Genomic DNA, 17,226 nt, shown 5'->3' on the forward strand with positions numbered 1-17,226 from the left:
AGCACAAAGATCAGCACAAAGCATGTTTTAAGGACTTAAAATAATTCATTCAAAAAAAAATTCAGCGTGGATGATTGACTCAGACATGTCATGCAGATTACACATGACTTCACCTAGATCCCCCATGTACCCTGAATCTCCTATCTCATAGGTCTAGGATAACACAATGTGGAGCTGGAGGAACACAGCAGGCCAGGCAGCGTCAGAGGAGCAGGAAAGCTGGCATTTCAGGTCAGGACCCCGAAACATCAACGTTCCTGTTCCTCTGGTGCTTCCTGGCCTGCTGTGTTCCTCCTGCTCCACACTGTGCTATCTCAGACTCCAGCATCAGCAGTTCTTACCATCTCTATCTAATAGGTCTATCTAACTTACAGACTATCTGTTCCTCATCAAACTTTCAACTTAAAACACTCAAATATTTAGTTTTTTTCTAATCTTGCTTCAATCATTGATACTATTGGACATACATGGGATATTGCCACTTATTTCTAATGTCCCAAGTGTAGCCATTTTCAGATACTGTCATATATCCTAATTGCCCCTATTGGAAGTGATATGAGATATTATATCGTTTTCTACTATTGGAGATATTAAAAGAGATTGTCATGCATCCCCATCCCTTCTTCAGTCTAACAGGAGCTCTAGGTTTTGACTAGCTTGGAGAGGCAGTTGTAGTGGCTTCAAGACCCATGAAAGGGAGTGGAATTTTTGACTGCTTCCCTGTGGTTCCGTACTGTGAAGTATTATCCCTTTTCTGTTCTTCCACAGAGAAGGTAAATTGTGCTGGAAGATGTGAACTTAATATTAACCTTTTTTCAATAGATTTGAAGCTGTAAATGAATTACATTTTAAAATGGCCCCTCTTGAAGATTTGTTCAAAAAAAAGTGTTAAACAAAAGAAGGGAGTTAAAAAGCTGAGCAGGAAACAACAGAATTTGAAAGCTGGAAGACAGAATTTCTATCACTTTCCTCCTCATTTTAAAGGTGTATTTTATTTTACAACTTCATGCTGCAGCCTCATCCCGAATTTTTCAAAGAACTAAAGTAGTTTAACTCTGAGTAGACCCTGCGTTTGTTATTAGGAATAAAATGAGCAATTTAATTATTGACCCAGAATTTGTTGCAAAATGTAATGACCTCTGATTGGCACACATCCTTGTTTACATATCAAGCAGACAAACAAATTGTGATGAGGAAGAGTTACCTTATGGATGGTGAATTAGCACAAAGTCAATCAATGATGAGCATCACTTTGCCTCTAGCTTCACAACAGTAACTTTTTGCACTTAACTTCCCGTGAAATTGCTGTATTTGCATATTAACTGACTTAAAATGCACAATAAATTTTAATCAAGACTTTTTCCTCTTCTTTTTTCCTGATTTGACATTGACTTCATTCAGTTTTAGTTCATTGTCCATCTCAGTCAATCCTCCTTTCGTTTCTCTGTATTACTACCTCATTGTTTTAAGTGATTAACTGTCTCACTGCCCACCATGTGCTCAGTTGACCTCACTGTGCTATTAGCAGTTGCTCAAGCAGAGAAATTTATGCCCTAAATCTGAGCAAATAAGTCTAACTAACAGGAAGGCCGCATCAAGCCCATACTCCAAGAATATCAAGCTGTTAGGTATTCTATTAACTTTCTTAATTTTGCTGCTTTTATTATGTATGGCAATGTTGAATGTTATAATGTATGTACTTGTCTGACTTAATTATAAATATGAAAACATGATGAATCTTCATGTTCTGGATCTGAACTGACTAAATGATGCTAACTGATCTGAATTTACAAACACTCAAGGTTAGACATTCATCCACAGCTATCTTTTAGTTTTGAAAAAGCATCCAACAGCTCATTATCTCTGATCGATATTCCGTTGCACTTACTTCAGTTGAAATAAATTTAAAGAGGAACTGGTTTAGGTCTATGATCCATGATAAATCTCAGTCCTGGGCATCTGACAAAATCACGAAATTATGTAAATAGTTTCCCGCGAATGGCCTCTGCAGACAAATGTTATTGATCACTAGTGTCTGGTTTGTGTCATTGCGATCACCCTGAGGGACAATCGGCAGCTTAAGCTTTATTAGGAATCATTATTGTGTTAATGTTTGTTTGTTGTGATTATTGTTATGTTAAATATTTCGGGAAGTGAACACAATTGATGCAAAGAAAAGGCCAGGCAGGAAACTTGACGTTAGGGGTCAGGACCCTTCCTCAGGAATTTCAGAAAGTTAATAGAAATTTCTGAAGAAGGATCCCTACCCAAAACGTCAACTTTCCTGCTCCTCTGATGCTGCCTGGCCTGCTATGTTCCAGCTCCTCTCTGTACTAACTCTGACTCCAGCATCGGCAGTTCTTACTGTCTCTGATGCATAAAAAGCCTGGTTGAGTATAAAACATAAATAAAGTCCTATTTGCAGATATGCTCAGGCTCTTGGGGAATTTTATGTAGTCCTGCTTTGTCTCACTCATTTTGTTCTAATGTCAAAGTTAATAAACCAGTTAATTTAGCCTGAATATTCACCCAAGTATACTCCGTCAAATCAGATAATTAAGTGGCTTCAGGAAGAAATAGCTCATTGGTCTTGTGATTGAAATTTACAGATTGCCAAAGAGTTTACAAAATAAGAGGCATTGAACACTGTTCAACTACAAAACAGGAATAAATTAATGAACAAAAATGGTGGTTAATCATGACATATTTGCAGTACAATGCTTGTGCACATGAGACAAAGCCAGGAAAATCTACATGATTCATATTAATTGAGATGAACTAATTCAAAGCCTGACTTCCCAAACAGGATTATGATCCTTAGAAATACGAGCAAATGATGTTATCAATCAACTGGTAACCCTGCTTGTTCTAGTTTAAGCTGATACTATTTTAACCCCATTGCGAAGCCTCTTCCAGGGATGCCTAACCTGAAGAAGTTACCCTCCTCCCTCCGGACCAACCTCAGGGAATCTCTCTCCCATTGCAACTCTCTTGTACCTGTCTGTCTTCCCTGGACTGACCTATCCCCTCCCTACCTCCCCACCTATACTCTCCTCCCCATCTATCTTCTTTTCTCTCCATCTTCGGTCCGCCTCCCCCTCTCTCCCTATTTATTCCAGAACCCTCACCCCATCCCCCTCTCTGATGAAGGGTCTAGGCCCGAAACGTCAGCTTTTGTGCTCCTGAGATGCTGCTTGGCCTGCTGTGCTCATCCAGCCTCACATTTTGTTGTTCTAGTTTAAGACAGCTTTGGAGATCATTGGTTAAAAACTTTTGAGCCTGTAAGGATAATGTTCAGAGGAAAAAGAAGCTCACACAACGGTAACCTAGAGTCATTTATTCTAAAAATTATTTGGTAGAGTTCACATGCACTTGATTGGATAAATTGCTTTAACTTTAATTTTGCTGCGACCTTTGTGGAAGTAGAATTTTAAGTGATGAATTGGTTGTAGCAAGTTTTAGAAATCCATGGATTTACAACACCATTGGTAAATGAAGGAGTAAATAAAGAAAGGAGAAAGGGATTTTGGAGAATTACTAGGTTGTCGTCACACAATGACATATTACTTTAAATTAATTCGACCTTTTTTCAAATCATTGCTTTTTAAATTTGTGTACGGCAAGTCGGAAAGTGTTGGCATGGCAGCCAACTCCACCCAAAGATTTCCACATCCAATAAAGGAATTAATCCCTTACTACAACTTGCCAAGTTGCAAAGGCATAATCTATTCTGCTCAAGTGTCACGTCTTGAGTGACTATTTAGCAACCGTACTCCCTACAGTGACATGAGGAAATGGAGAGTTGATGAATGCATGCCATACAGATTAATTCATTCCAAGCTCTCGAGATGAATTTGTTTTCTTTATTAGAGTTGACGATGATAGGTGAGACCGCAATTAATGCACATGGGTGCAGTAGAAAGATGGACGACCTTAATAGTTGCCTGACCCACATGCGTCGCAATTGTCCTTCCCAAAGGTGCTGAAGTATAGTATAAGGCAGCAGCCACAAATCAGCAGTTGACATCAAGTTATGTGACTGCCTGTGTCTATAAGGAGTTACTCTATGATGATCTGTCTCCCTGCTCTGTATATTGTTCAATAACAGTTCTGGTTACCAAAGCCTGCTCCACGTCCATCACTATGCATACATACAACACATGGGATCTTCCGAATGACTGTATTAACTGCTCAGTGAAGTACCACAGATTACAAGGGAAAATAATGACCTTTGCTTTTTGTTTGTGTTTAGGCAGAGTTGCTTTAGTGACGATGCAAGTATCTTTTGAACAAGTTCTTTCAAAGTCTGGTATGCCATAGGTAACATACAGTGACATGTATCTATTAATGGACATTATGGCTCTAACCTGTGAGTTAAGGTTGATCCAAATAAAACTGAAATTAGGGACTTGGACAGAACGACAGTTTCAACAATGGTGTAGGACCTGTAAACACACCTAAATTAATTCGAAAGGTGCTGTTACTCTCAATGAGTAAGCTATGGGACTGATAGAATGAGAAGCCTAGAAATTGGCCAACTGGCAAGAACTGGATGTAAGGAAATATCGCTGAACTGAAGCCGACAGACCTAAGGCATCTCCAATATTGAGCCTTGAGCCCTCGGCAGCAGGCTAGTGACCCATCTCTTGACTGTTGGCAACATGTTCATTGTAGATATGTCAGAGGTGATATGATACACCTTTGAAGCAGGTGGAACTTGAACCTGTCTCTTCTGGCTCAGAGGCAGGGACACTATCACTGCACCACAAGAACCCTGGAATATTACATTTTACAATTTAGGTTCAGTGTAAACTGATGGAGGGCATTAATTGGATGATTGATTTATGGTAACAGCACGATGCTGGTGATGCTAAGGTCAATCTCCATACTGGCTAGGGAGTCCATCATGATTCAAGCTGAGTGCTTTCTTCAAGGGATCTCGTGGCACAGTGGTAGTGCCCCTATCTCTGAGCCAGAGGATCTGGTTTCAAGATCCACCTTAGAATATAATTGTTATGGAGGTGTATTGCTATATAGTCAAATAAGTTAATTTAAGATATATACACGTAAGAAGGACAGCACCACTTAAAACATGACATAACACTGTGAGAGTATCCCTACCACTGGGACAGGATTCAAATCCCACCTGAGGATGCGATGATTGTGCTAATGCCTCATTGCTTTGAAACTGGATGAAATTTTTTGTGTAGAAACTGTCAACTTTCCCATCTGACAGAGTTGAGAGTCCTCCTTTGCAGGCTCTCCTGATGGTGGGGGGTCTTCTTCTCAATCATCAAAGAGTTGGCTGGAGGGGCTTGCACCCAGAAGGGCCATGCAACTGTGGATGAAGTAGATTCATGGGCTGTGTGTGTTTTCTGCAGCCTTCAGGAGTCTGTGGTACATGGGGTGTGGAGGGGGTGGGTGCAGGGCAGGGCAGGAGGTGATGGTATTGGCGGTGGATTTGGATCACTTTCATTACCGAAGAACGCTGCTCCTCAGATTTACCTCCTTCTTCTGCCCCATGCACCTGACCTTTCGTGACCTTGTACAGAGAGCAGTTTTGAGGACCTCCCCGTGGGTCTGCTCCTGGGGTTTGGCCAAGATGGCAATCAGCAAGTCCAAGCAGCAGGTCGTGGAGGTGGGTGATAAAAATCTTGCCACTCTCTGCGGTCTGAGGTCACATCAATGCCCTGCTGGTCTTGAAGCAGAAATAGTTGGGTCCTTTTTGTCTTCCATGGCTTATGGACATTGCAGAAGTTGGATTCCATCACTGGCCCCCAGAGCCTCATTGTAAATTGAAATTGTAAGTTTCCTTCAGGTCTTTGTTGTTTTTTTGTTACAGAGGCCATTTTAGGGGCTGTCACTTCTTAAATTAGGTACATTTGGTACAATTGATTATTCATACGAGTATAAATGAGAAATTTGTAAATTTAAGGGCTTCCTTCCTTTAAGTTGGTCCTTTATGGATGAACTAATCTGAGTTTTCCAAAAGAATGCTAAGGTACACTTGGGGTCTCTTGTCGTGGTAGCGTCCCTACCTCTGGCTGAGGAGGCCTGGGTTCAAATCCAACTGGCTCCAAAGGAATGTTATAACTCCTCTGAATGTGTTGAATAAATATATATGTATTGATAGCTTGTTGAATGGGAGGGTGGGAAGCTGTGTTGTGAAGAAGAGATAGAGGCACCCCGCTGTGATGTCAAAAAACACACTGCACATTACATTTGTATGCTCTGGGCTTGTTTTAAAGTACAGATCTTGTGGTGTAGTGATAGTGATCCTTTCTTCTGGACCAGGAGGGCTGGTTTCAAGTCACACCTGCTTCAGAGGTATGTAGTAACATTGCTGAACACGTTGATTGGAAAATATCCATAAAGGGTTACTTTTGTTTGGATTGGGGATCATCATTTGACTGGACTGCATGGCCCTCTTCCACAGTAGGCGAGGACCTAGTGATATTAAGGGTGGACTATGGGTGTTACAGATGGACCATTAACCCAAAAACCCAGCTGATATTGTGTGGACCTAGGTTGAAATTCCACCATGGCAAATGCCGGAATTTGACTTCAATAAAAACTTAAAATTAAGCATTTAATGATGATCATGAAACTATTGCTGATTGTCAGGAAAAACCCATCCAGTTCACTACATTTAGGGAAGGAAATCTGCCGTCCTTACCAGGTCTGCCCTGCATGTGACTCCAGAAAACAATGTGGTTGATTCTTAACTGCCCTCTGGGCAATTAGAGATGGGCAACAAATGCCCGTAAATGCCTAGCTAGTGACTCTAACATCCTATGAATGAATTTAAAAATGCTGTGTTCAAGCCCAGGTGTCCTTGGAGAGGGAGCACATGGTGTCCATGGATCAATTCAATTCCTCCTGCAATCTTTGTTGTCTCAGACAGTCTCAGAAACAACATTTTAATGTCATTTGATAAGTTTCCTTCAAAGTTTTGACTTTTCTTTATACTGCTCCTTTGAAGGACTATAATTATTGTGTTTAATTATTTAATTGGGTTTTGAAAGAGTACAAGGAGATAATTGGTGCCAATCATACTTTATTTCTGAGTCAGAAGCTTACGGGTTCAGGACCTATCTTACAGTATTGAGCATGTGCAGTGCTGAGGGAGTGTTACACTGTTACTGGTATAGTCATCAGGATGACATGTTGGAATGAAGCCTATCCTGCTCAGCCTTCCCTACTGCAGTGACATGTAAAAGCTTCCTAGTGCACTGCTGGGTGGAAGCATTGCATTCATTTGTGCCCTTTTAAGGTACGGTTAATTTGTTTTTTGGTTCACTTAAATTGTAAATGCGTTCAGGTGGATAAGTCCCCGGGACCAGATCAGGTGTACCCTAGAATGCTGTGGAAAGTCAGGGAAGTGATTGCTGGGCCCCTTGCTGAGATAGCTGTATTATCGATAGCCACAGGTGAGGTGCTGGAACACTGGAGGTTGTCTAACATGGCTACGGGGGATGTGTTGGGAGCATAGGAGGAGTCCATCAGGGTGTCCCAGTGTTAAATGGCAGAGTAGGCTTGAAAGGCCAAACAGTTTACTCCTACACCAAATGCATAGTACAGCTACATCACTGGCATCCACATGGCGATGTGGAAAATTGCTCGGGTAATTCATATCCACATGACATATCAATCCAGCCCATTACCACCCTATCAGTTTACTCTCAGTCATCAGCACCATGATGGGGAGTATCATCAACAGTGCAATCTGGCAGCACTTTATTCAGCTATAACCTGCTCGCTGATGTTTAGCTTGGGTTCTGTCAGAACAACTCAGCTCCAAATCTAATTACATTCCTTGTCTGAACAAGAACAAAAAAGACATGAGAGTGAGTGTCCGCCACACCTGGACAGCATTGGACCAAGTGTGGCATCAAGAAGACTTATTGAAATTGAAAAGGTGCAGAAAATGTCAACTGCAGCAACTCGCCAAACTGTTTCCAAAGTGACCCCCCAAAACCTGTGATCTGGAAGGATAAGGGCAATTCGCTCAAAGGAACATTTCCAATTCCAAGGGCTCCTTCAAATCACCATCCTGACTTGAAAATTCATTGGCATTTCTTAATCATTGTGATAGGGTTAAGGTTAGGGTTAACATCAGCACCAAACATAACTGGCTCTTGTTTAATACCTTTTAGACAAACAATATGCCAGATAATATTCATCAGGTAATCAAACAACAATAATTGATAGGCCATCGAAGCAGATCATAGAAAATGTATATAACAACATGGTTAATGAGGTGGGCGACACAGTAAGCAGTTGGAGAGACAAAATGATTCAGGGAGGGAATTGTCAGCTATTGGAGATGGATGCTGAAGGTACAGCCATTAATGGTGGGGAGACAAAACAGGATAGAGTCAATAGAAATTGTGTCAGAGATAATAGAACTGCAGATGCTGGAGAGTCTGACATAACAAGGTGTGGAGATAGATGAACGCAGCAGGTCAATCAGCATCTTAGGAACAGGAAAGCTGACTTTTCAGGCCTTGACCCTTCATCCGAAAAGGGTCAAAGCCCAAAACGTCAGCCTTCCTGCTCCTAAGATGCTGCTAGGCCTACTGCGTTCATCCAGCTTCACACCTTGTTATCTTAGAGTCAATAGAGAGCTCTGTGGGTTCAGAAGGCTGGAGGGGAGTTTCAGAGATGTGGACGGCACAGCTATCATATATTTTAAATTTTGATGGGCTGTAAGCTGAGGTGGGTCAGCAAGGATCAGGTGATGAGTGAGCAACATTTTGTGTGAGTTAGGACATAAACAGTATGTAAGGAAGTCAACCTGGCGAGGACAGGAATAATGATATTGATAACGGTTTTAGCAGTGTGGAGCTGAGGCAGAGATGGAGTTGAAGGACATTACAAAGTGAAAGTGGGAGATCTTTGAGGTAATCACCACCATGGGGTCAGAAACTCACCTCAGGTTTGATAGTTCCAGTTTCTTCCTTAGTCAGTGACTACAGAAAAAATAATGTGATTGGTTACAGCATGGGGTTTGAAAACCAGTTGGATAGCAGGGAGATTGAGAGATGTACTGGAGGGAGAGAGCTGGCTGTTATCAGCATGAGGGGAAGACAGCTCATATGGCTGGATGCCATCACTAAACCGCGGGAGGTATTGGACGAAGAGGTAGGAGCCCTTGGAAGCCAACAGAGATGACAATACCGGGTGGGAGGGGAATACACGACAAGAGTTTCCCTGGTTACAGTTGAGTATGCCTTGGTTGATTCAAACAAGGGCAATTCTAGCCACTTGGATAATGGAAAGGTAGAGTTGGAAGGCAATGGGTAAGTTTGGCTCTGTCAAAGTCTGCAATGAGACCACAAAGGAAGAGGGAGAATGCATCATTGTTGCAGCCACAAGGTTGCCATTTGTGACTTTGGTTAATGCTGATTCTGTGTTGAGAAAGGACGGAAGTGTGATCTAACTGTACTGCGGGAATACCTTCACTGCATAGACTACAAGGGATCACAAAAAACATGTTTGGCATGGTCTTTTCAGTGAGTCACAGAATGGTTACAGCACAGAAAGAAGCTATTTGACCAGTCATATTATGACATCTTTCTGTGAGACCCACTCCTAAGGAAGTCTTGTGGAGGTTGGTAACCTCCTGGCTGTGAACCAGAAGGTCCAGTTCGAATCTTCCCCTGGAACTTGATGGGCATTGGGAAAGGGCTTTCAGATTGATGCTCCACAGTCATGATTCAGCCATGCAAACCCTTCCAACACTCCACACCATTCTTCAAGGGGAGGAACAGTGTCAAGATACATGAAACAGACAAGTAAACCTTAATCCCCATGGTCTTTGAGGACCTTGACTGAATCTGTTTCCACCACACTCTCACACAGTGTATTGAAGATCCAAATGATAAAATGATTTTCCTCAGGCTACCTTTGCTTATTTTACCAATCACCTCAAATCAATGTTCCAATTCTCCTGCCAGCAGTTGCAGTGTTTATTTTACCCCATCCACTCTGCCCAGACCATTGATCATTGTGATCGCCTCTATCAAATCTTGTCTTAATCTGCTGTTCTCCAAGGAGGGCAATCTACTCCAGCCTGTCCTGTGTAACTGTAGCTCCTCATGGGATTCACTCTTGTGAATCTTTTCTGCACCCTCTCTGATGGCCTCAAGGACCACAACAGAGAGGCAATAAATGTTGACACTGATAAAAATGTTCAAACCCAACTAGTGTAATGGCTGCTTGAATCTGCAGTCCGCTTATATAGAACATCTTAGCTACATAAACTTTGCTTCGGATCAGAAGTGAAGTTGCTTCACACCAGAGTCACACTGGGATTATCAAAACGCCTTTGGATACATTGTACCACTATGAACTGTTGTATCTGTCAACTTAATCAACTTAATGAGGATGAGCTGAGTTCAAGGAAGTAATAGCCTGTGACACACCCTCAAATTTCCAACACATGGAGACTGTTTAGAGCAGATTGTCAATGAGCAAGACAGGGTTGGACATTAGTTCCCCAAGGGCTCTACACCTGGAAGATGTAACCTGTCCCTTTCACCAAAAAGATGTCACACTTAATCCGATAAAGAGCAAAATGGACAAGAATTGAACTCTTACCACAGAATGCACACAACTGCAAACATTTCCAAAAATTAACAAGGACAGTGGGAGTATGAAAGCCTGATGATAGCTTTGAGACTATTCCTGTGAAATCTGCCAATAGCTTTGTTCTTTCTTTACTATGAAATAGATAAAGGACAAGGACTGTGTAATTTGTAACACAGTGATACATGTGGCCATCTGTTAAATCAGGAAAGTGAGCGAAATCAAGTCCCAATTACACTTTTTTAAATGTTCTGGCTGTGGTTTTCCCAGGTTATAGCTTGCACCTTTCTTTGACTCTTCCTTCAACAAATGCAGCCATCTCCCCGACACCACTTTCTACCCAATCCCTCCCTCAATTATCTTCATGGCTAATGTTTATCCCTCAATCAATTTCACCAAAAACAGCTTTACTGGCCAGGATTGCTGTTTGTGGGAGCTTGCTTTGTGCAAATTGATTGCTGCATTCCTATAATCAGAACAGTGATTACACTTCAACGATACTTCATTTGCTGTAAAACATTCTGAGGATGTCATGAGATTGTGAAAGACAATATATAAATGCAGATTAGATTCCCTACAGTGTGGAAACAGGCCTTTCGGCCCAACTAGTCCACACCGCTCTTTGAAGCATCCCACCCAGACCCATCCCCATCCCCATCCCCATCCCCATCCCCATCCCCATCGCCATAAAACCCTCACACCCCTGAACACTACGGGCAATTTAGCATGGCCAATCCACCTAACCTGCACATCTTTGAACTGTGGGAGGAAACCGGAGCACCCGGAGGAAACCCACGCAGACACGGGTAGAATGTGCAAACTCCACACAGACAGTCGCCCGAGGAGGGAATCGAACCCGGGTCCCTGGCGCTCTGAGGCTGCAGTGCTGACCACTGCGCCACCGCTTTGGATGGGAAGAAGACAAAGTTGCTGTGTTTTGCAACTCAGGTCTCCCCAGACAGGGCCCAGGGACAGATTACACACAGGATTAGTCCAGTAGCATTAAAGGTACAAGAGTAAATGGAAGGAGTTTGGCCATTTTCCCTTTAAGCAGCGCAATTCGCCCTTGATTCTGGTAGTCAGTGATACAGCCGGCTATTCAGATAGAGAGAGTACATACGGCATTGTGTCCATGACCACTGGATAATGAATGGCCTTGTGCTACCAGTTCTCAAGCTGCCTTGTATTTTAGCAAAGCCGCTGTGTCATGGCCATGCTGAACCTCTGCTCTTGAGCAGCTGCTTAATGATGTGGGGAGACAGGGCAAAAAAAAATCAAGTTTAAAGTAAAGCCAACTATTCGCCGCCTATCTTGGCAGTGATAGAATGTGATCGCAAAATGTGCTCTCCACACAGAGTTTGTTTACAAGGTCTCCCAAAACTCTTCAAAAAGGGTGATAGAATAACAGAGTGACTGTGAGAGGAAATTGAACATTAATTTATGGTGGCACTGCATCTACTTCTCAGTGCTATGCACATATGTGGTTCATATAGAGATGGTTATTAGATGATGTTGAACGTGCTTTCTCAATCAATCACTTTTATTGCTATATCAGAATGGGTTATAAGACTTATCCATCCACAGATTTTTATTGAGTGTTTTTTGCTGAACTGCATGTTGCAAAGTTACTATTTGATTTTCTTTTGGGGAAGTACGGCAAGGAATGCTTAACAGTCAATAAAAGGTTTTGTAACCCACTTTTTATCAAATTTACAGAGTATTATTGCAGCCACATCCATTCAAGCAAAGTGATAGACAGTATGCCAGCATGCTCCTGTCTTATGCTTTGTAGGTGGTGGACAGTCTTTGGGAGCCAGGGGGGTGAATGACTTGCCACAGAATTCCAACACTAGGCCTGAATTTAAATGCAATTGTGTGGTTGGCCTGGCCAAGAGAATTTGGTGACTACAGGATGTTGATTGTGGATTCAACAATGGTAGCTTTATTGATTATGAAAGGGAGATGAAATAGATACTCTTTTATTGAAGATGGTCATTGCATGCATTTGTGTGGCAAAGATGTTACTTACCACTTATCAATCCAAGTTGCCCAAGTCTTGCTGCAGTAGATACAGACTACTTCAGTATCTGAAGAATCAACAATGGAACTCACACCATTCCTGTGCTACTGCTTAAGAAGCGTGGCAGCTTTCGTAACTTACTTTCGGCCAACTTCACCAATGTCAAAATTACTTTCATTATCTGTTCATGGAGCTTTGCATTCACAGCTCCAAACACCATTCTGTTCCCTTTTCATCCCTGTGCTCACTGATCACATTGGCTCTCAGTCCAGGAAAGCCATTTGCAGAATTTTACCTTCCCTGATGTGGCAAGAGAAATGGCGAGTTTGGTGACAAAGTTCAGCGAGAATAAAAACATCAGATTCTCAACGTTGATAAAAGTTTTCTCCTCAAACTGTAAATGGTGACTTGCTTGCCTTTCCTCAGAGCTGTTTCAAAGGTTGAGAAAGAGAGAGTGGTGCTGACTCACAGTGTCTGAAATGGTGAGCAGTTGAGCTTGTAATAAGCAGACAGAAGAGATCTGGAGATCTCACCAGGAGCATGCTCTTCCACCTCGCTAGCCAGGCAATTCCCTGAGAAATGCCCCCAACGTTTGCAACATTAATGAGGTTAAAAGCCCAGAGATTATGGGAGAAAATTCACCCCCAGCTATGTTGGACCAGATGCAACTGGACTCACTTGCCTTCACACTTCAGCCACAAGTGGGAACATTCAGCTGTCCAATCCCCTCTGATATATCTATAATCTTCTGCCCTACCCTACAGGAACTCTAAGTATTTTCTAACTCTGTGCTTCCTCTAATTTATACATCTGTAATTTCCTTCAATCCACCATACCTTACACTCCAGAATCCGCCCCTATCTGTCTCTCTCTCTATCTAAATATTGTTCCTGAAAATCTAGCTCCTTTCCTCAAATCTCTTTATGTGCTTCCATGATGATTTTTGCCCTCAAAATAATGCTCTTGTGCAGTGTCTCGCTCCAATAAAGGGGTTATATAATTGCCCATTTTCCTTATCACTCTGCTGAAACTAATCGCTGTGATTGCCCACAGAGTGAGCAGAGACTTAGCAATCTGCCCTGAAACACTTGTAGATATGAGATAGTATGAATTACAAGCTCCTCCTCAACTGCCCTTTCTGCACCTCCCGCTCCAGCTCTGTTGCAGTCAGAGGGTGCGACCCTTTTGGCTTGTTCCTCATGCTGTTTTAATGAGGAGGAAGTGTCGATTGTAGGGATTTGAACAGGCCAGTGACAAAGCATTGTGCCAGTCAAAAGCAAATCATTCATTACGTTGGTTAGTTTATTTTGGGACTAAAACTGGAACACAGGCATTTTGCAACGTAGTTAAAGTGTTTCAATTGGCACGCTCAACAGACATATGGAATGAAACTTCGGGCCTTTTATGGGGGAATGCCTGCCAAGACAGACAGATAAAGACAAGAACGAAAGAAACGAAGGGTGCGGAGAATCAGATAAAGGGCTGGAGTGGGAGAACTGACCCCAGGTTTGGTCGGTAAGGTGGCTTCTGAGAAAGGTTTGAAGACTGAGAGAGGCGTAGTGAAGGGGAAAGTATTTCCTAAGGGCCAGCTTAAAGCTTCGGCGTCACTGGAAGGGGCTGCCAAAAGGGAGGGTCCCAGTCAGAAGAACTATAGAGGGATCAGGATGGGGTGAGACGATGCAGGGCTGTGGGCTGGGGATGGTGTGGGGGAGAGACAAGTAGAAGGATTTCAGAATCAAACAAGCCGATTCAGGGCATGTAGATAGTGTAGTGCAGCATGGATGTGGTGGGGAAGGGTTGGTGGGGGCGGGGGGGGGGGGGCGCGCGTGGGGAGCGGTTGGTGATGGCTGAATATGAGGCAGTGCTAGAAGGGAAACTTCTCTTAAGGAAAAGCTCCTTAACTACTCTACAAAAATAGCCACAATCTGGAAACAAATAAGCTAACTTCTTTGAAGGGAGGCCGGTTCAAAAAAGACTATCATAAATCAGCACAAGTTACACAAAGCACAGCAATAACATTTCTGAGACCTCTTCTTTTTTTTAATGTTAAAATTGCCTCATTAAGTGCCTTCATGTTTCATTTTTGCTGGCTATCCCTGGCAGGAACTCGTCCAGCACACAAGCTGTTCTCTCCCACGTCAAGGTCAGACAAGCTATCTCATCTCTACTAACAACAGTGACTGCATTGCCATGGACAAATCAATCTTATTACTCCTTCAGCATTGCGTGAAGTAAATTCCTACTGGAACAATGGCCTCCGCAACCCTGCCAGCCCCTGAAACTGTGTACATCAGTTAATCCTGTAATGCTGGAATCAACAAACGTCAGCCCATCTCAGCACCACATGAGGCTTGTACTTTAATGTCAAATCCTGGGCGCTCTTTGTACTGAGTCATTGGGCAACAGCCAATGTTAAAATCACTGTCCAAAGGTTTCACTGACCATCAGGTAGTGGCAGTCTCACTGTTGTAGAGATTTACACAATGTATAGAAATTGCTGGGAGGATTATAATGAGTAACTTCACTGGTGTTGGAGTTTGCAAGGGATGCAGCTACACGGCATGGTTTAGCTCTGCTACCTGCTACATTCTAGCACCCGTTTCAAACAATAAAGAACCCCAAAAGTGGCATTGATCCAAATGTATCAGGTCAGATTGCAATGTCTTAGCCTTGCCTCTGGTTACTATATCCATCACCTGACTTCATTCAGCCAAGGGGAGCCCACTTCCCAGGGATGCCAGAAGCCAGAGAAAATCCACATTGCACTATTAGAAAAGGACTTCTCCTTATGTCCTGGGCACAATGATCTCTTAAAAGGAGAAACAGGCAATCTCATTGTCACATTGCTATTTCTGGGAACTTTGCCTGCTATGTTACAACAGTGACTGCATTTCCAAAATATCATTCGTGAGGTGCAAAGAACTTTAAGACCGCAATTTTATTTTCCTTTATTTCCGCTAGAATGAAGCTGCTTGCTGTAGAAGCCTCATCAATGTCAATTCGCTGAGCTGCACAGAGTCACAGCGAGAAAATATCAATGACTCAAACAAGATGTGTCAACAGAATACGGATAATTATTGTATTTGGGTTTGGGGTAATCCTAATCTCAAATGCTGGTGCAGTATATGCTGTGGGAGCATGTTGAGAAAAATCACAACCGTGAAAGTCGGTGTTGAATGCTGTAAAATTTATGCTACAGTGTGGAAGACTGAGAAAGGAAATTAACTCACTGTTAGAGTGATCTGTCAACAGAGAAAAAAAAGCTAAACTTGTCAGAGCAATCAGAGAGTGATAATATTGTGCCTGAATTCAAATAATTGGATTATGAAATATAGGAGCAGGAGAGGACCAGACAGCCTGTTGTCCCATTTAATTACAGCAAGACAAAAATCTTCATTTCAGAGATTTTTTGAGTTACTCGAAGCAAAGCTTAGCTTTTACAGTATGCAAAAGATGATTTTTTTTAGCTGAGTTACTTACATTGGATTTAACTAATGAATGTTTCAGAGCATCTGATATCACGGAAGCAGGCCATTCAGCCCACACCAACCTTGCAAACAGCATCCAATCCAGACCAACTCCCACCCTGTATATCCCATGGCTAACCTACCTAGCCTACACACCTCTGGACAATTTCTCATATCCAATCCACCTAAGACACATGTCTTTGGACTGTCGGGGAAAACCGGAACACCCGAAGAAAACCCACACAGATGCAGGGAGAATGTGCAAATTCCAGACAGACAGATGCCCAAGACTGGAATTGAACCCAGGTTCCTACTGATTTGAGCCTGCGGTGCTAACGTCTGAGCCACCATGCCATCCCAGATGTTAGCTGCAATGCTGTGACCTCCCTTCCCTCTGGCTGGATGCGAGGACATTATACCTCCCCCATACCACCTCCTCCATAAATAAGTCTAAGTACTGCGATCCAACAACAATGTGGGCCCTTAGGTTGGGTGTCATACGGGCAGCAGCGTCTGCCTTTCGGTCCCTGAGAGGAGCTAAAGCCTTAAAAGAGGTGGCATCAGGTTCTCTCTCGTCCCTTCAGCCAACAGCCAGGCAGTCACTTCCACAAGACTGTGCCTGTAGAATTTCACCTCTCCCTCTGATGGCTGCAGCTGTTTCCAACTAGAAATCTCAGTGCCAACTTCTCAAGTTTTCAAGAAAGGAACTGTATCGCACTTTACATCGAAAGGGGATGGATTGAAAGCAGGAACAGAGTGCTGATTTGGTGCAGTGGGCTCAAAGCACTGAATGATCTACTTCTGCTCTTATTTTCATTGCAACCCGAGATGGACAACAAATTTTTCACCTTCTCACAATCTGACAACAGTTGTTGTTTTTTAAGAAAGAGACTGGAGTGGGTGAAAAGTGGTGAGCTCAGCGGTCGGGAAGAAGTTACAGAGATGTGGTGCACAGTGGCCATGAAAGGATTAGCAGACCAGATCGACACAAACATAGAAACATAGAAAATTAGTGTAGGCCATTTGGGCTTTCGAGCCTGCTCCATCATTCAATATGATCATAGCTGATTGCTGAACTCAGTCCCCTGTTCTCATTTTCTCCCCATATCCTGTGATCCTTTTGGCCCCAAGAACTATATCAAACTCCTT

At 42.8% G+C, this 17,226-nt stretch overlaps 1 protein-coding gene across 2 annotated transcripts in view; it reads right to left on the reverse strand.

The window, feature by feature from the left end:
- Nucleotides 1-17,226, reverse strand: part of esr1 (estrogen receptor 1) — a 248,960-nt gene that overhangs the window by 213,902 nt on the left and 17,832 nt on the right. The window lies entirely within an intron of this gene.

Source organism: Stegostoma tigrinum, chromosome 9 (genome assembly GCF_030684315.1).
Source record: "Stegostoma tigrinum isolate sSteTig4 chromosome 9, sSteTig4.hap1, whole genome shotgun sequence".
Lineage (NCBI taxonomy): Eukaryota > Metazoa > Chordata > Chondrichthyes > Orectolobiformes > Stegostomatidae > Stegostoma > Stegostoma tigrinum.